The following is a 21503-nucleotide window of genomic DNA, read 5'->3' as shown; positions in this document are numbered from 1 at the left end:
AATACGGCGGTATGAACAATAATAGTAACATTGTGGTTTACAGTCCCACATGACTATAAAAATTTAGATCCTTTAGGAAATTGGATCTTTATGAAAACATTTGATCTTTTGAAAATTCAATCTAGCTTTTACCCTAGATAAGTTTTCCGGAATAACCCTTCACCGGTGTTTACAAAATGTTTGTGGGTTTTGTAGGTTTCAGATTTGAAAATTTTAGCTTAAAACTTGCGGTTTTGTGTCACCCACTTGCTAACCTTGTATTAGGAAAGCAACACGTCCAGTATACTTGCTCCGTATATTACCTTTCGTAAACTACCGTCCGGTTGTAAAGGAAAGCGTTGAACAAGCAACTGTTGAGGCAATATCCCGTGCAATGCTTTTGATTATGGTCTATAACGTGTCGGATGCAATTACTATCCTTTGTAGGAGCAATAGTAAAGATCACCCTATAGTTTTTCGGTCTGGCACAAGGTCCTGTCTGTGACTATGCTATGAAACCACGGTTCTTACGGTTGACACCCGATTTGGTTCAGATGACCTAATGAATTCCAGGTGAATTCCTAGGATTTTACGTTCAATGGTAATGAACGCATTGAAAACGGGTTTTCAGAAAACAAATCGATTTGTAATTTTGATCAAAATATTTTCTCGTTCAAGCCCGAGTTTAGATATCATCGAATTCCATGAGTTTGAATTCTCAATCTTTAAAGTCAATCTCAAGGATTGAGTAATATCAGTCTTAAAAGCTAATTTTTAATCTTTAAGGAGATTATCCTTTCTGGGGGTCTGATTCATTAGTCTTATCAAGCTAATTTGCACGACGCACTCCCCATTTTATGAGACAGATCCTCTCATGGTTAGGATAAGTCTGACCACTTGGCGACCCTGTTTGATGCTGAGGTCCGTGGATTTCCTGATGATTTTAGAGATGACTTTTCTAGATTTTTCGTCAACCTACAGCTGGTCTGGACGACAACTTCCTGACCTAAATCAAGAAGCGCGTGTCTTTTTCGGAAAACTTTACTTCCTTTTAATGATGGAATTGATTCATCGTGTAGATCCATCTATTCTTTCAAATATATTACAGTAAATCGGGTAAAACTAATTAGTTTAGTCTAAAACAAAAGTACCTGCAATAATCTGTACCAAATATGTGATATGTGTTTTAAATAACTTGGTAAATTCTTCCCACACTTAGCTTTTATTTATTTTTTTCTTTGCCTTTTTATTCTCCTCTATTCCATTTTAAATAAATTCTAACGTTTTGGGTTGTTTCTCCATTTATGTTCTATCTGAGGTAACAATAATTTCGGCATTAACACCTAGTTTTATCTTTCATAAATATGTGAAAACATGATTTTGAATTCATTTAGTTGAAAATTTTTCAAATTTTCACAAAATTTGGCAATTAAACTAAGTGTAAACCCGAGAGTATTTATAACCCTTCCCCACACTTGAGATCATACAATGCCCTCATTTGCATGAAATCAGACTATAATTATAAATTCATGAGGGTGATTAGTGTAGAAAAGTGATTAAAAATAGCGAGTTTGTAAAAATATTATTTTATATCACATTTGATATTTTGGGTCTTGTCGTCAAAATTAGAAGCTTTTGCTGAACTTTAATGTCAATCTTTGAGAATGCGCTGTTTTACCCTGTTTTGTACATAAGATAAACTACAAACATATATATAATATTTTTATTATATTTTTTTTATAAAAGCCTTTATTTATTAAAACAATTTAAATGAATAATTTTTTAAAATTTGTTTTCTTTTACTTTAGGTAGTTTCGGTATGTTTACCTAGTCCGTCCCTCGACAAAATTTAAAATTTTTCGTTTTTAAAGCGATTGTTTTAAAAGTAAAGATTTTTTGTTTTTTAATTTTTTTGGTATACTTTAGATCAATAAAATTAAAAATAATGATAACAAAATTTTTCGCCCCGCCCTCGGTTAAAGAAATTTCGGTTCCATGACCTAGTCTTCAACTTACGATGAATTTTAGAAATCATTTTTTTTAAACTTAATGAAATAAAGTAAATTTTGTTTTTAAATTCACACAAAACTTAAATTGAAAAAGCGTATTAATTTCATACAAAACTTACAAAACAAAAATTCAGAATGGGGGGAGAAAACTAGTTCTTTAGTGTCTGCTAGTGGAAAAGACCAATCAGATTCCATTCTCGAAACTACACGAGAACAGAACAACTAACTCTAGACAACGTTTTCTCTTTAGAACACTTGAATCTCCCCACACTTACGTAGCTGTGGTGTCAAAATTGTGATTAACTTCATCGTCAATTTCTTTTGGACCATAATCAACTTGCATATATGTGATTTTTTCTTTAAGCCATTGGTCGGATTCTTGTGTAATATCCACAAATTCAACTAGTTTCGCCTTTTCTTTAGGCGATAGATTGGATACTAACCGGTTACATAACTTAAACTTTCCCTTAGTTCTAGCATCGCGAATCCGTTTAATAAGTTTCTTCATTGAACTATTAATAACGGTGTCATTCAATTTCGTATCAACAACGAGGTTCTTTGTTATCAAGTCATCATTAGGTGTTACTTCATCTTCCCCACATTTAGGTGTTTTATTATTGTTAAGCACTACCGTTGGAGTTGGTAAAACAACATGGTTCTTACCAATCATTTTTGTTGGTTCAACGATTTTGGTTGGTGGAGATTTAGACTTTCGACTCACAAAGGTGATCGATTTTTCACCATCATTAAGTGTCATTCTACCCTCTCTTACATCAAATAATGCCCTGGTGGACGCTAAGAATGGTCGACCTAAAATTAGAGGAATGTTTGGGTCCTCTTCTATGTCAATGACAATAAAGTCGACTAGAAAGGTTAAATTACCTACTTGAACGGGTAGGTTGTCAGCAATTCCAATTGGGTGCCTAATGGTTTGATCAAAGAGTCGAACACTTATTTCCGTTGGACTTAACTCACCTACTCCTAATCTCTTATATAATGACAGAGGCATAACACTCACACTTGCACCTTAATCTGCTAGTGCATCATACATGACACAATCACTAAGTAAACAAGGAACAATAAATTCACCCGGATCACCCAACCTGGGTGGAGGTTTTGGTGGAACTGTCTTCACTGAGTTTACTTTTACGGTTTTTGTTTCTTGTACTTTCTTATTCTTCTTCTTCTTTCCAGAGGTATCACAAACTTTATTACCAATTACTTGCTCATACTCAACTCCTTTTCTTAGAAACGGAATGGGTGGTCTGTATGGTGCCACAACTGGCTTTACATACTCGGGTGGTGGTGTTGTAACTTCTTCATTGTTACTCACATCTAAAATCTTCCCATCTTCTGATGATGGGTTTTCAGAATTTGTTGACACCATTTTAACATTCTCATTCCGAGGATTTACTTCAGTATTACTTGGTAGCTTTCCTTGTTCCCTCACACTCATTATGCTAGCAAGAGTACCTACATGTTTTTCTAAATTCAAAATGGAAGCTTGTTGAGTTCTTAATGACTGATCAAACCTCTCATTTGTTTTGAGATGTAATAAATTGTGTTTGAGATTCCATTAGCTTTGCCATCATTTCTTCCAGATTTGGCTTTTTCTCTTCGGTTTGTTGTGGTGGTTTATACAAGCTAGGTCTTTGTTGATTGAAAGTATTGTTTTGAGTTGGTTGGTTATTCGGACCTTGTTGGTTATACGAGTTATTGTTTGGCCCATTTGGATTGTAAAGAATGTTTTGATGTCGATTGAAGTTTGGCCTTTGGCGGCTGATAATTATTCTGATAATTATTTCCCGGCCTTTGGTTCATGTAGGAAACATTCTCACGTTGTTCCATCGTTTGCTCAATGTGACAATCTTTCGTTAAGTGTGGTCCACCGCATTGCTCACAACTGATTCATATTGCGTGAATATCTTTAGTCATATTTTCCATTCATCTTTCGAAAGCATCTATTTTTGCGGAAACATAATCAAAGTCATGGCTAGAATCGGCTCTAGCCGCTTTAGAAGAACGAAAGATATCTTTTTCCTGGTGCCACTCATGTGAGTGGAAGGCTGTGTTATCAATAATTTTGTAAGCTTCAGTTGCGATTTTTTTCATAATGGAACCACCAGCTGTTATGTCGATGTCTTTTCATGTAGCAACGTCGACACCTTGGTAGAATATTTGTACTATTTGATAAGTGTCTAAACCGTGTTGAGGACATCCTCTCAACAACTTTCCAAATCTCATCCACGCCTCATATAAAGTTTCATTTGGCTTTTGTGTGAACGTAACAATTTCTTCTTGAAGTCTCACGGCTTTAGATGCCGGAAAGAATTGTTTAAGAAATTTTTCAACTAAAACATCCTATGTATCAATCACCCCTTCAGGTAACGATTCTAACCAATCTTTGGCTTCTCCCTTTAAAGTCCAGGGAAATAACATGAGATAGATTTGTTCATCCTCCACTTCTCGGATTTTAAATAGAGTACAGATCCTATTAAATGTTCGAAGATGTTCATTTGGATCTTCTTTTGGCGTACCACTATATTGGCATTGATTAGTTACCATGTGTAGAATTTATCCTTTGATTTCATAATCTGGCGCATTAATATCTGGCTTAATAATAGCGTGACCTTGGCCTGTGCGTGTGGCTCTCATTCGGTCTTCCATACTTAGAGGTTCCGTTATTTCCATATTTGAAATTGTTGAATCTGAATCACTAGAGAATTCTGATTTAACGGTTTGTGGTTCAGGAGGAATGATTAGTAGTTCAGGATCTTGGAATTATCCTTGAATATCCTCCGGGTTTTCAATTTTGAAGTCGGATTCAAAAAAATGGATTATCGGAAGTTTGAATTTGAGTACTTGTTCGACTAGATGATGATTCTAAAGAAAAATCAACGGCGACAATGTTGGCTAGATGTCTTGATCGAGTTACAGGTGGTGAAAGTATGAAAGGTGGTGAAAGTTTTGCTCGGTGCATTCACTGAATATCCTATTAGTTATAAAAGATAAAAATTATATAAGCTATCAAATTAATAGAATTTTCTGATTTTGCCCACGTTTTAGCCAATAGATGCAGCAGGTAGCCAGGACCCTTTAAATCGGAAGCCCACAACTCGCCACTAACAAATCCAACTATTACTAAGAACCAGAAAATTTTGGATGTGTATCAATTTAACCGCTTAAAATAATTTTTTGTTTTAAATAGAAATAGAAAATTCTATGTCCTAAAAACTAGAGCGTCGAGAAATAAGAAAGAAAAAAGAGCGCCGAAAAACGTCGAAAAATAAAAATCGAAAAATAAAAATAAGAAAGAAAAACGTCGAAACTTAAAAGTCTAAAAACTAAATCTAAAAAGTTGCGCCTAAAGGTATTAAAGCTTAAAAGGAAATCTATATCCAAAACGGCAATAACTTAAAAAGCACTAAAATATATAAACAATGTCGCAAAATTCTAAAGCGCCTAAATCTTAATTCTAAAGAAAAAGCACTTAAGGGATTTTACGGCAAAGTCTAAAAATCTAGAAATATAAAAATAACTACGGCAAAATACTAAGTTACGAACTAATTACGAACGATAAATATAAAATTTACGAGTTAAATGATAAAAATATACAATTTATAAAAATAAAACTTAAAGTTATAAAAATATAATTTTTATAAAAATATAATTTTTATATTATTATTTTAATAAAGTATAAATCTATATGATTAATAATAATAATTAAACTAAATATTACAAAATAAATATTAAAACTAGAAATATAAACTAATTAAATAAATAAACCCTAATTAGAATTAATTATATTAATTAAATTATAAACCCTACAGCGTATTAAATGAGTGCTAGGTTTTGCTGTCAGACCATCTCATGCAAACGCATGAGTTTTGATCGTCTGGGTCATGCGATCACATGGCCCAACAAATCCTAAATTCATTCGGGCTTTTAACAGGATCGGCCCAATTTATATTTTTTAAAAACTTAATTATAAGTAAAATTTATATATATATAAAAAAAAAACTTAAATTTTAAGAACTTAAAAATAAAAACACTTTTTATACTTTAAATAAGATCTTAAAAATATATTTTTTTTATTTTAAACACTTATATATATATATTTATATATATATATATATATATATATATATATATATATCTTTTTTTATGTAAAATAATATTTTTACAAATTTATATATTTTTACAAAAATATAGTTTTAATAGATGTGCGTTTTTCACCGAGTCCCCGGCAGCGGCGCCAAAAACTTGATAATATGCGAGGTGTATACGAAATAGTTATATTTTTATTGCGAAATACTATTAAATACGATACAATTTTACACAAGTTATTTATTTATTTATTGAATGGGATATACCTAAACCTTGCTACAACACTTATAGATAGTGTACCTAATCATAGAGTAGTGTAGTTTTTAGTAAGTCCGGTTCGTTCCACAGGGAGCTAGTGATACATACTATATTTTTAACAACTATATTTGTATAAAATATATATAATTATATATAGTAATATTATTATAAAAGGGGGTTTTACCGTTTAATGACCGGTTTGTCGATTTTATATTTTAAGCGTAAAGATAAATGACGATAATATAAATGACAGAATTTAAATTGCGATAAAGTAAATTGCAGTAATTAAAATGACAGTAAATAAAGGTACGATGAAATAAAAGTATTATGCTTATTTAAACTTCCGTAATCATGATGTTCGACGTGTTGATTTTAATTTATTACCCGGGTTAATTGTCCTTTGTCCTGGATTATTTGATACCTATTTGGTTTTTGTCCATAATAGTCCATCGGTCATAATTATAAAATGCTCGTCAAATTAACCTTATTCCCGAAGTCAAATATTCCAACTAATTAGGGATTCGAACTGTAACAAGGTTTTAATACTTTGTTAACAATTACACCAATTATCCTTGTATGTAATCCACCCCTGTTTTAATGAGATATGAATATTAATTTACCCACTTGATCAGAATGAATAATCAATTACCCAACTCGAATAATTAATTAAATGATCGTAAAAGAGGTCGTATAAACGTCACTATATAGGACATACATAATCATTTTAATAATTATTAGATTAACTAATTTGAAGATAGGTTCGACAGGTTCCAATGAGTTGTCGCTCAATTAGACAATACCCCTTATCTATTAATAGTCATAGTCCAATGTCCACAAGTGTCGGTCTTTTGTCCAAACCTTAATTATGGTACAAAATCTAATAACCCCGTCTTAATATTTAGTCTAATATCACGATTACTTTGGCTCAAATAAGCATAATAATAACTTAGTTACGAGACATTAATTTAAAAAGGAAGAACATAGCTTCCAGTGGTGATTAATTGCGTAGCGTTACACGGACAGAGACAGAGTTTCGACTTAAAAAACCTTAAAACATTCCTTACAATAACCCAATTATTATTAAACTTAAATTAAACTTTATATTATATATATATATATATATATATATATATATATATATATATATATATATATATATATATATATATATATATATATATATATATATATATATATATATATATATATATATATATATATATATATATATATATATATATATATATATATATATATATATATATATATATATATATATTCTTACAGAGAAGGAAAAGAAAAAGATGTGTGTTTAATTTCGACCAGAAAACGTGAGTTTTATATAATGTGGCCTGCTACAGTAACTCATGCGAGTGCATGAGTTTTGTGCCTTCTGTCCATGCGATCGCATGGCCGTCATTTCCTGGTCACATACTTTTTGGCTCCTAGCTTGTCGACATATTTATTTAATATATATAATATATATATAATTTTATATAATTATATATATATTATATTATATTCATGTGCATAGTTGATTTGTAATTTTAGCTCCGTTGCGTCGCGCGTTGATAGTTGGCTCAGGTCCCGGTTCCGGATTTTTGAACGTCCTTTCGTACGATTTAATATCTTGTACTTTGCGTTTTGCGTCTTGTACTCTTGTAACTTTTGAGACGTTTCTTATCAATAATTTGAACCACTTGGATTGTACTTTGTACTTTTGAGCTTTTTGGTCATTTGCGTCTTCAAATCGTCGAGTATGTCTTTTGTTTTCACCTTTTATTATCTAAACGAATATCACTTGTAAATAGAACAATTTCAACTAGAAGCTTGTCTTTCTTGAAGGATAATGCTATGAAATATATGTTCGTTTTTAGCATTATCAACAATACTAAAACATTTAATTACATCAATGACCAACACGATCTTATCATTAGCTACCTCAAGATCTAAAGCGTGTTCTAATTTTCTCACACATTTGTCAAAGTTCTTAGAAAATTTCAAAGAGACAAATGACCTTGATGCACCGGAATCAAAAAAACATTAGCAGGTATAGAATTAACAATAAAGGTACCTGACACAACATCATGTGCTTCCTTTGCTTCTTATATGGTGAGTTGATAAATATGGGGCTTTGGTTTATAATCACCCGTCACCGGTTCCTTGTTGATTACCTTCCTTTCAACACCCTCTCATTCATCTTTCTGGTACTCTGGATATTCGGCCATCATGTGCCCTTCCTTTGAGCAATAGAAACACTTTACTTTTCCTCGATGCTCGGCCACCTTGTTTCCCATTCTCCCACATTTATAACATGGTTTCATTCCCGCACTACACTCTCTGGGATGGTGCTTTCCACATTTAACACACTCCTTCCCCTCCTTGGCACCACCTTTACCCGAATTGAAAGGTTCTTTCATTATCTGTGGTGATCCAGAATCATACTTGGACTTTTTCAGGCTAAGATTTTGTGACCCAGTCTCTTGGTCAAGTTGCCTTTTCAATGCCGCCTTTTTCTTTATATCATATTCATGTTTCAAGGCTTTATCCATCGTAGCCGCGAGGTCCACACAAGTTTTCAAATCTATGAACTCATTTATTTTTGGATTTAACTTCTCACGATAATGTTCCTTTAATAATTTGAGGTTTGCCAAATATTTAGGAAAAAAACGAGACTTATCACAAAACACGCTATTAAAGTCCATCACAGACATATATCCTTACGAGATGTTATGAAATTCTTGTTTCAACTTTGCCACCACTACCGATGGGCAAATTGTTCCATGAACCTCTTTCGAGAGTCGACCCATGGAATCTTAGATGCTTCTCCCTCCCATAAAACTGTAACAACCCGACATCGTTTTACCAAAAACACGGCTTAAATTTTTTATTTTTTTTATAACAGACCATCTGGACGGCGTCCAGTAACAAAGGACAGGACGGCGTCCAAATCCTTGGACGGCATCCAATTACACTAAAGTGTTCTGAGACAGAAAACACCCAACCCACGTTATACAGGACGGCGTCCATCCCATCTGGACGGCGTCCAGCAGACCTGATCAGCTCCAATTTATTTCAAAACACATTTAACACTTTAAATTAACAACCAAACGCTTTGTAACAACCCAATCGAGTTTTACATCAACAAAACATTAAATAAAAGTGTTTACATGACAAATACGGGTTAAGACTCAATAACCCAACCCAATACCAAGAGCATAATCCCGGGGACCACCAAATCTTCCATCCGCGTCCAAATCTCCAAAAGCTACCCCATCGAGCCCAAGCGCTCCTAAGCATTTAGTCTAACAACTAGTTAGCTTCATAACACAATACCTGTAAAAAGGTAAACAACGAGAGGGGTAAGCATAAAGCTTAGTGAATGCAATAATTATACACATACATATATAACCTACTTACTTGCAATCACTTACACATTTACCGCATACACGCTAGCAATATAATTAGCATACCATCGCAAAGTATAACGCTAAATCTCCAATACGCAAGCTAGCACAAACAATAGCATATAAATCGAACAATATAATATGCTACACTACAACACATAACCATGGTTAACCAATCGTACAAGGGAATGGCGCCCGCGAAAGGCCATCGGAGTTCACAACATCCATTAGTGTACTTAGCACCTCGTATCACTAACCCCCGGGTGGCATCTTAACACCTCGATACTTCACCCTCGGGTGGCGTCTTAACACCTCGACACTTCACCCTTTATTACGGAGTGGCATCTTAACACCTCGACACTTCACTCCTAGGTGGCATCTTAACACCTCGATGCTTCACCTCGAGTGGCATCTTAACACCTCGATGCTTCACTCATCACGTGAAACGTGGTGTCTTAGCACCTCGAAACTTCACATCTCACGCTGCAACAAATAAATACATTATATACCTACGCATATAATTATTCCACTCACCTTGAAATGCCCGCACAAGTCATGTACAACATGATCTCCATCCTTAAATCTGAGCAAGTACTCACCTATATTACACATGGGTAAAATATACACATAAATAGCCATTCTCTAAAAGAGAACCCGACACAAACATCCCTTAGCCGAGGGATCACACCTTGCTCGCCAAAACCCGCCCATTTAATCACCTAATGGACACAAACCAATTACCACTTCGGGTGGTAATTCAAACCAACACAACAAAGTACGATTTAACCCAAATCATACTTTACACCAATTAGACTAAACCTAGGTCTTAACACTAAATTACTACTTAGGTAGTAATCATTTCAAACGCCAATTACACCAAAAACCCCAACACGTGCAATATTGACCCATATTGCTTTTGACCACGTTTGACTTATGTTAAAAATATCATTTTAACCCAAAATCACTTTCCACGTTTACTTTCATTCAAAAACGCCATTTAACACTTAATAAAAGTGTTTAACATCCCTTTAATCCAAATTAGTGTCATCATCAATTTTGACCTAATTCAAATTACTCATTTTGACCAAAGTCATAAAACGCCCCATAATCACTAACGACTAGTGGTTATATTTCCAAAACATCAATTAACACTTAAATCAAGTATTTACATACTTGATTCACCTAAACTCGACACCAAACTTAATTTGACACCGAATCAAGCTTACTTGACCCAAAATACCCATTTGACCCATTTTGACCTAAAGTAGTGTTTACACCCAAAAATCAAGTCAACACAAGTGTTCTAAGGTTTAACCAACACATGCAAGGTCCAAACTAACAATTTCATCAATTGAAACCCTAAGTCACCCATTTAGGCTTACTTACACGAATCTTACCCCAAAACCCCCAAATTTCACAATAAAAAGGGTTTATAACTCTAACTAACATAAACCCTAACTCAAACAAGAAATCAAACACTACAATTCGGATTAGGGTTTACCTCAAGCACCACAACGAGCTCTAGTAGCTAGAATAACCGACAAGCACCAAGAACCACTCCAATTTGGGCAAAAATCACCACCTTCATCACAAATCCAAGCTTCCTCTCTCTAGAAACTCCTCACTCTCTCTCTAGGGTTTGGTTGGGAGTGTTTGTGGGTGAAAATGAGGATAAGGGTGAGTTTAGATAAGTTTTGATGACCCAAACGACCCTCAAGTGAAAAGACCCAAATACCCTCTTTTAAAAGCTTCAAAAAGTCACAGCTGGCCCGTCAGGCCTTTTGGACGGCGTCCAAAAAGGTTGGACGGCGTCCAGATTAACTGACTCTGTTTTCTGAACTTGTTTTTGTCGTAACTTTTAAACCGTAACTCCGTTTTCGATGAATCAAATATCGTTGGAAACGTAAAGAGATTTCCTGTTCAACATGCCCGGACTAAACATTTTGAAATTAACTGTCGTTTTGTTAGAGACAAGATCAAGGCTGGACGAATCATAACCACCTTTATATCCTCACCAGAACAAGCTGCAAATATTCTCACCAAAACCCTAAGTAAATCTCCATATTAAAATTATATCTCCAAGTTTGACATTTGTGATCCTTACACACTGCCAACTTGCGGGGGGAGTATTGAGAATAACAGCAGCAACATAACCAACTCAATCACATCCACTCAAGATAATAGACACATGAAGCATTTGGTGTCAAGCAATTACGTGTAACTTAGTTAATTCAAGTCCAATTGTAAAGGTCAACGAAAGTCAAAGTTATAAGTCAAAGTTAGTTAAGTTGTTAGGTTTATCTACTTCATCTATATATATGCATCTGTAATCCATTAGATTTAATCAATTAAGTTGAGTAACAAATTCTGTTAATTCGTGTTTACTGTTACTCTTAAATAAGTGTCGGCAATATCATTTATTTTTCTTAGGCATTTGAATTGGTTTTCCAAGTCATTTCTTGTACTAAAATTGGAAAACTCTAATTCTGACTTTTTTTTTTATTGACATTTATAGTTTTTCTGATGTAAATTGGTGCTTTGAAGTCTATGTTTGAAAATACATACGTTAATTAGATTATAGAACTATTTTGTCTGATATGATGTAGAATTGTGGTGAATATTGGTAATAAAAACGTAATTTTTTTTATGCGATATTAAAGTATAAAATATGTATAATGTTGGCAAGTGAATATGATGGAATGGGAGATGGTGAAGACGAAGCTGACTTTTCAAGATCAATAATTTTAGTCGTTACTTTCTGAAGTCGTTGACTTTGTTAAATCGTTGACATTGGATATATCTTTAGAATATGCTTACTATTATACAGTTTATGTATAATAATGCATAACATCATACATGATCCCTAAATACTGGAGTAATTATATATCTAGCTTCGCTGTTTTCGGTGTGTATCATATTGACTTTGGGGGCCTTAGTGACAAATTTATAAGTGGTCAAATAAGGATGTCGTTTGTATCAAATTATTAAATGACGGTGTTCTTAATCATTTGAAAGACAAGTTGTCAAATATGCAAGTTGATCATAAAATGAAGGTAGTACCTTTTACTAATTACCCAAAAAGTTGTTACTAGGGATGAGCAATAAACCGCATTAACCGAATTGTATCCGTATTAACCGATAAAAACGTATTAACTGATAAAAGCAAACCGAATTAACCGAACCGAATAATTAACCGCTGATATGGTTAACATTTTTGGAATAACCGCAATTTGTGGGTCTGAAAGTAAACGATAACCGCACCATTTTAACCGCATCCACTCCTCCATTGTTAATTAGTTATTTACATTTATGACCATTTGACCAACTCTATTATTGATTATCATTTTTATGATTAAAAACCAATCATATACAAAATTAGAAAAGCGTGTATGAGAAACCAATCATTAACAAAGTTAGTAAACTACACACACGTCTTATAATTATGGTTAACATTGAATACTGATTTTCTATTACAAACTAAAATTCTATAGCTTGATTTTTTTTATTAAAACCTTTTATATATATATATATATATATATATATATATATATATATATATATATATATATATATATATATATATATATATATATATATATATATATATATATATATATATATATATATATATATATATATACTATTGAAATAACAATGTAGTACTACGGATTTGTTTAAACGAAACAGTTTAATGATATGTTTTAGGTATTAAGTGAACGTAAATAATGAAGTCATTTAGTTTAATGAACCGTGAAACCAAGGATTCCGATTAAGAAACTTTTCGTTATTTTTACAAACATATTGATATACTTAATTTGGTCAGAATAAATGAACTACATTAGAGCCTAAATTAAATTTCAGACAGGATTTAAAACCCATGAAAGTTTGATTTTACCATTTTCATGGCGTCTCAATTTTATTTTATTTTATTTTTTAAAAAACTGTTTCCTACTTATTGGCCGGAGGTCCACTCGGAATCAATCTCTCTATCCGTCGAATAGAGAGAGGGATGATTTTCTCTAATTTTGAGAGTGTTTTCACTCTAGGTTGAGAAATGACTTGACTTTATTCTCGGATAGGGGAATGATTGTCTACATCTCACCTCCGCCATACACCACTTATGTGGTATTGGGTTTTGTTGTTGTTGTTGTTGTTGTTCTCCCACCACCCTCTTTCAAATTTCATCACAATTACTATTTTTCTTGTTATAAAAGTCTACATTACAACTTTTTATTGAGACATGTATTTCGCATACATATGTAACGTAATTAATACCGTAAAGAGAGCCATATTTGAATAATAATAATATAATAACTATAACTATAATTATAATTATAATAATAAAGTTTACTTTAAAAATGAGTATTTTTATTTGTAATATTAATTATTTGTAATAACAAATGCCTCTTGAAATTTGTTCAAAAGTTAAAATACAATTATCATATGAAGGTTGTACAATATCCTTCAATCTTTGTACATGTGTTCATGGAGCGTTTTGTAAAAGATTGTATAATTTGTTTTAAAGTTTGTACATATGGTCATGGGGGTGTTTTATCTTTATATTTTTTTTGTGGCAAAAAACAGGAATTAAATAAAAAAGGACAAGCCACATCAAAGCGATGAATCGAGCCAAAAGTACAATACGAGGAGCCTGTATTTTTCCGTGAAGGAAACAATAAGGCCCGAAGAGTAAACAATATAGAGTCATTTACGTAAGATCGAAAAACTACTGCGCTAGAGACAATAGATTAGCTTGGATGATGCTGACCCGAGAAACTTATGAGGATGATATTATGCCTCGTTGACCAAGAGAAAGCCTTCGAAATGATATACTTTACAACATTTTGCTAACATGAGAAATCTCTTGAAATATGCCTGATATTGCTCTAAACATACATATATTTCAACGCAATATCATTTATATTTCATAGGCTTTTACCATTTACGAAGACATTCAATTGCATATTTCACGAGAAAAACGACTAAAGTAAACACGAGCGTAAAGACGGAAGAAAAGAGAATAAACGTCGATTTAAACCAAAATATTTATCGAGAAAACATTTATCCGAATTGAAGAACGAAGAAGACCGAAGAAAAAGAGTTAAAACAAATGTTCAAGTCAGTATAAACGTCTAAACAACGTCTAACAAGGGATCAACAAGAAAACATTGAATTAAAAAAGTGCTGTTTACACTTACGCGGATCGTGTAGGATCCACGCGGAACGCGTAATGTTGTGAACAATTTCCAGATTCAGGTTAACTGCTACGCGGAACGTGTGCTACTCTACGCGGATCGCGTAATGTTTTGGCCAACTTCAGATTGGATCTACACATGGGCCGGTTACTTTTTATTAAAATACATATAATTGCCCAGGCTTTACAGAGGAATCCACCAATACAAAACATGTGTATATCCTCACCTACCACTACTCAGTTTATAATATATACAAGTACTATTATTACGAGGGATATACATAGAGAACAGGGGAGATAGAGAGAGATTAGTTTAAAAATAGAGAGTAGTCAACATTTGAATACTCTCACTGTTTCATTTACAAATATTCCAAAGTACTCCGTATCAGTTTAATTAGTTTTTAGTACTGTTCCGTATTAATTTCAAGTTTCAAGATTTAGGATAGTTTCAATATTAAGGGTCTATTGTTCGTGATTAAGGGTATTATTGTTCGAGTGCAAGAGTGTTGTTATTTTAATTTTCTATCATTTGAAGTTAATGAAAGTGAAGATTTTCGTAAGTTTGTTCTACTAAAATTATTGTTATCATCTTTTATCATTATCATTATTGTTATCATTATGTTTGTATATTTATATTTTTATGTTCATCCAATTAAAATGAATAGCTAAGTTTCCATAGTGCTTACTTAGATGTAGAGCCCTAGTGAAATGGATTGTTATATTTTGTAAATATTAAAATGTAGCTTAAGTATTTTTAACATTGAGCTTAGTCAAAAGAACCATAGTTATACGATTAGATATTTAATCCTTATCACTTAATTTGTTAGATATAAATAGCGAAAGTTATTTCTATTAATATAAATTACGCTTTAACACTAAAAGTGATTTAGACGAACTTATGGATAAGTTATTAACACTAATTTAGAAATAAAGTTCGGTGGTTTGGGTAATATCATTAGTTATATAATAGTGAAATTGTAAAAAGGGAAACCATTACGATTTAGGTTTTGGCGAAAGTCAAAACTAGGTTAGGTCTCAATTTAAATACTTGGGGAATAGTAAACTATCTAAATAAGATCAAATGAAATTTAGATTTAATTTTGTTCGTTGAAACTTTATATATTCGAAAGAAAATATAAAGTTGTATATTAAAACATTTTAATAGGGCTTAAATTCAAAACAATCCATGGATCTAGAGGTGAAACATTTAAGTGAACACTCCCATTTATATATTGCAATTTATTATTATTATTTTTACGTATTATTATTCAGAAAATTACATTATAAATCAATCTCCTTCAGTTTAAATACTTACTGTTTTGTCACATCGATTATAACTTACGCGGATCGTGTATAATTTCCCACGAAACGCGTAGTCTAAACACATACGCGGAACGCGTATATATACACGCGGAACGCGTAAGTATAAATACAGTACTGTTATGATTTTTGTTTAATTCCAAGTTTTAATTAAATCGTTTATTACTTTAAAGTATTTAATTTATAATTAGTTTAATTATTATAATTTCCTTTCATTCATCTTTAATTTAATTAAAACTTATTATTTAGTTAATTTAAATAAGTTTGCATTTTATTTTATTATTTAAAACAAATTCCTAATCCAAAACCCCCTTTAAATTAGTTTAACTTCAAAGACTATTAAAAACCATTAAACACTCCATCTCCCTGTGGAACGAATCGGATTTACCTATAAAACTAAACTACACGGATATGACTAGTTGCCTATATATGTGTGAAATCAACCCGAATTCATTAAAACAACATATATACAATAAATCAATTCGTGTAATATAACAACTCAAATCCGTTCAAAAATAAAGGTGTTGTTTCAGCACATCAACTTTTTGGCGCCGCTGCCGGGGAGTTGGCAGTTAAATAAATAGATAATTTTTCTGATTCGTAGTAGTAGTTGGATTTGTACGTGGACTGGGTTATTGGAGCCAAACAGTACCCAATTATATTGGGACCAAACGAATCCTGCCCCTCTGCTACATCTTTTGGCTATTCGAAACGTGAGCAAAATCAGAAGGAAAATCTGTTTGTTTAAAGGTTTTTATCATTGTTTTTATGTTATTCGATCCTTTTGTAGGAATTCAATTCTTAGAAAAGCTTTTGGTGTTGTGATTGCATAATAGAAATTAATGCATGAATTTACGTTCTTCCAACACTGATTTAACTCCTTCATATCCTGAACCAGAAAGGGAATTTCACGAACGCTTAAGAGCTCAAGAAGTAGAATCTCTCGCTGAGGGTTTAGAATCACTTTCATTGGATTCAAACTCTGAACCAGTTATTCAACCAATCATAGAGCCAGTTATTAAAGAAGAGGAAGAGATGGCTGCTACAAATCAAACAATGGATTCATTAATGAAGGCAACAAAAACAGGTCAAGGCCACGCAATTATTCAGCCTACAATGTCTGACGGTTTCGAAATAAAGGGTTAATTTCTTCACATCGTGACTAATACATGCCAATTCGGTGGAGCTCCAAATGAGGATGCTAACGAGCATCTTCGTAAGTTTGTAAGCATTTGCAAGCTATTCAAGATCAAGGATGTCACCGATGATATCGCATGTTTAAAAATCTTTCCATGATCATTAAAGGATGATGCAAGAGATTGGCTACACTCATTACCAGAAGGTTATATCGAAGATTGGAATGATATGATGGACAAGTTTTTGTTAGAGTTCTTCCCTGCTTCAAAAGCAGCAAAGTTGCAAAGTGATATGAATCACTTCAAGCAAAACCCTAATGAGACTCTTTATGAAGCTTGGACCCGATTCAATAAAATGCTTAGGGTATGTCCTCAACACGTGTTGAATACATTCCAAAAGGTCCAAATATTCTATAAAGGAGTCAATGTGGCTACTCGAAAGGATATTGATGTTGCAGCAGGAGGTTCAATCATGAAGAAAACGCCCGAAGAAGCTCACACAATCATTGCCGATATAGCAGCACATTCTCATAATTGGCATCAAGAGATGGAGTTCTCTAGATCAACAAGTGTTGCTAGTATCAAAAGCAACGATGAAATCGCTGAATTAAAAGTTCAATTAGCAAATCAAGGAAGGCAAATTGAGGAGGTGACCAAGGAAATACATGCTATTAGGGTAGGGTGTGAATTGTGCCAAGGTCCTCACCTTACTAGAGATTGTGATCAAATAATAATGGAAGAGCAAGCGAATTTCTTAGGTTACTTGCGAAAAGGTGAAATGAATTTCAACGATTTTCCGGCGGTTGAATCAATGAACCGAAAATATCCTCCTATCAACAACTACCAAATAGGAGGACCTTCAGGTTCAAACAATAATTACCAAGGAGGAAATCCGGTTTACCAAAATAACCGGAATTTCTCAAATCAAAATCAAACAAATGCACCACCGGGTTACAATCACCTAAACAACCGAAATCAACCTCAACGAAATTACCAAAATAATTTCCAACACAATCAACCATAACCACAACCACAAGCACCTATACAACCACAACCCGAGAAGAAATCTGGTTTATAAGATCTTTTGAGAGATTTTATGGTTAAGCACGAGCAAACTGCGGAACTTCAAACTCAGCAAATTTGAAATCAACAAGCTACGATACAGAATATAGAAGGAGATGTAGGAAGGATCTCACAGTTACTAGCAGAGAGACCACCAGGCGCTCTCCCCTCAAATACTCAAGTGAACCCCAACAACAGTCAAACAAGGAATGAGCAAGTAAATTCCATAACTACGAGAAGTGGGTTAACTGTTAACCTCGATGTTCCAAAGCCTCATGTTCCTATTTCTATTCCAATTCTAAATGAAAAAGATTCTTTCGTGGAAGAGGATAAAGTGCTAACCATAAGTGCACCTAAAACTCAACCGCCATTAAAAGAATACAAACATCCAATTCCATATCCACAACGTTTGAAGAAAGATAAATTACAAGCACAGTACAACAAGTTTGCCGAAATGATTAAGCAAATTTGTATCAATGTACCACTTGTAGATGTTCTTGCGGGTATGCCAAATTATGGAAAGTTTATCAAGGATCTCATAGCCGATAAAGGTAAATATGAAGAAGTTTCAACCACATTCCTCAATGAGGAATGCTCAGTAATTTTGCAAAAGCAAAAGATGCCACCGAAACTCGGAGATCCTGGTAGTTTCATTATTCCGTGTCTGATGGGAGATTCAGTAATGTACGATGCATTAGCTGACTTAGGGGCAAGTATTAATCTTATGCCACACTCCTTGTACTTAAAACTAAACCTAGGTGATCTAAAACCAACTAGGATGTGTATACGCCTAGCCGATAGAACTTTTAACTATCCTATTGGTATTGCCGAAAACCTACCAGTTAAAGTTAATCATTTAATCTTTCCTGTCGATTTTGTTGTCCTTGAAATGGAAGAAGATAGCAAGGTTCCCCTAATTCTAGGGCGACCTTTTCTAAATACCGCAGACGGATTGTGCGTGTTAAAGATAAAAAACTTAGTCTAGGTGTAGGGGAAGATAGAGTTACCTTAAACATAGGTAAAGCTATGAAACAACCTATCTCCTCCGATGACGAATGTTATAAGGTAGACATTGTTGATTGTTGTGTTGAAGAAGAATTACAAGAATTACTAAATGTCGACACCTCGAAATTCACCCCAATGAGTGAAAGTAATGAATTTGATGTAGAGCTTGAACTTGACGAATTGTTGAAAGTAGTCATCGATGAAGATTGCTGTGAGGAAGAAATTCTCAAGGAAGATGAAACTTTTGAAGAAATTACTGATGGTAATAGGTTCCGGATAAAATCTTCCTTGAAAGAACCACCAACCTTGGAACTTAAAGAACTCCCGGAACATTTGGAGTATGCTTATCTCCAAGGTACGTCACAATTACCTGTTATAATTTCATCAAAACTCTCCGATAACGAAAAGAGTAGGTTAATGTCCGTTCTAAAAACTCACAAGAAAGCAATTGCTTGGAAAACAACCGATATTCCAGGGATTAACCCCGCTTATTGTACTCATAAGATTCTAATGGAAGAAGATTTTAAACCCGTGGTACAAAGACAACAAAGGTTAAACCCTAACATGAAAGAAGTTGTCAAGAAGGAGGTTATCAAGTTACTTGATGCTGAGTTAATATACCCTATATCTGATAACCCATGGGTTAGTCCTGTTCAAGTGGTACCTAAGAAAGGAGGTACAACTGTCATCCTTAATGATAAGAATGAACTCGTTCCTACAAGAACAGTCACTGGTTGGAGAGTCTATATAGACTACCGTCGTTGAAACGACGCCACACGGAAAGATCATTTCCCACTTCTTTATATTGAACAAATGCTAGAACGTTTAGCGGGAAAAGAGTACTATTGTTTCCTTGATGGATTCTCTGGTTATTTTCAAATTCCCATTGATCCAAAAGACCAAGACAAGACAACTTTTACTTGTCTATTTGGTACATTCGCATACCGATGAATGCCGTTTGGATTATGCAACGCGCCTGACATCTTTCAAAGGTGTATGATGGCAATATTTCATGACATGATAGAAGGAAGTATGGAAGTCTTTATGGACGATTTCTCTGTTTTTGGAGACTCCTTCGATTCATGCCTTTCAAACCTCGAGCGAATGTTAATTCATTATGAGGAATCAAATCTTGTTTTAAATTGGGAAAAATGCCACTTCATGGTGAAGGAAGGCATTGTTTTAGGACACAAGATTTCTCGAGATGGAATGGAAGTAGACAAAGCTAAGATCGATGTAATCTCAAAGCTTCCTCCTCCAACTAACGTTAAAGGAGTTCGTAGTTTCTTAGGTCATGCGGGATTCTATCGACGATTCATAAAGGACTTTTCCAAAATCGATCCACCCATGACTAAACTTCTTGAGAAAGATAGTACATTCGACTTCAATGACGAATGCTTACAAGCCTTCTCCATTCTAAAAGATAAACTTACGAATGCACCTATCATAGTATCTCCCGATTGGTCCAAACCATTCGAACTAATGTGTGATGCTAGTGATTTCGCACTAGGAACCGTTTTAGGACAACGTCAAGATAACAAATTTCAACCAATATATTATGCAAGTAAAACACTAACAGGAGCACAATTCAACTATACAACTACCAAAAAAGAACTCCTTGCAATTGTATTTGCTTTTGATAAATTTAGATCATATCTTGTGTTATCCAAAACGATTGTTTTTACCGATCATTCAGCCCTAAAGTACTTGTTCAAGAAACAAGATGCAAAACCTAGATTGGTACGTTGGATTCTTCTCTTACAAGAATTTGATATAGAAATCAAGGATAAAAAGGGTGCTGAAAATCTCGCTGCTGATCACTTGTCTCGTCTTGAGAATCCCGACCTAGAAAAACTTGATGAGTCAGTTATTCATGACACTTTTCCCGATGAGTTTCTAATGAGAATAGAAACCGAATTTGAAGTTCCATGGTTTGCGGATTTTGCAAACTATCTCGCTGCAGGAGTATTAATTAAAAACCAAACGTACCAGCAAAAGAAGAAATTCTTTGCTGATTTAAAGTTTT

General features: G+C 33.6%; 1 non-coding gene across 1 annotated transcript; it reads left to right on the top strand.

The window, feature by feature from the left end:
• Positions 1-4188: 4188 nt before the first annotated feature.
• LOC139873931 (small nucleolar RNA R71) lies at positions 4189-4295 on the top strand. Its single transcript, XR_011767641.1, has one exon. It is a non-coding gene; the product is annotated as a small nucleolar RNA R71 (small nucleolar RNA).
• The last annotated feature ends 17208 nt before the right edge of the window (positions 4296-21503 follow it).

Source organism: Rutidosis leptorrhynchoides, chromosome 10 (assembly GCF_046630445.1).
Source record: "Rutidosis leptorrhynchoides isolate AG116_Rl617_1_P2 chromosome 10, CSIRO_AGI_Rlap_v1, whole genome shotgun sequence".
In the NCBI taxonomy this organism is placed as follows: domain Eukaryota; kingdom Viridiplantae; phylum Streptophyta; class Magnoliopsida; order Asterales; family Asteraceae; genus Rutidosis; species Rutidosis leptorrhynchoides.
The sequence above is the reverse complement of the archived record's forward strand: the minus strand, read 5'-3'. Positions and strand labels throughout refer to the sequence as shown.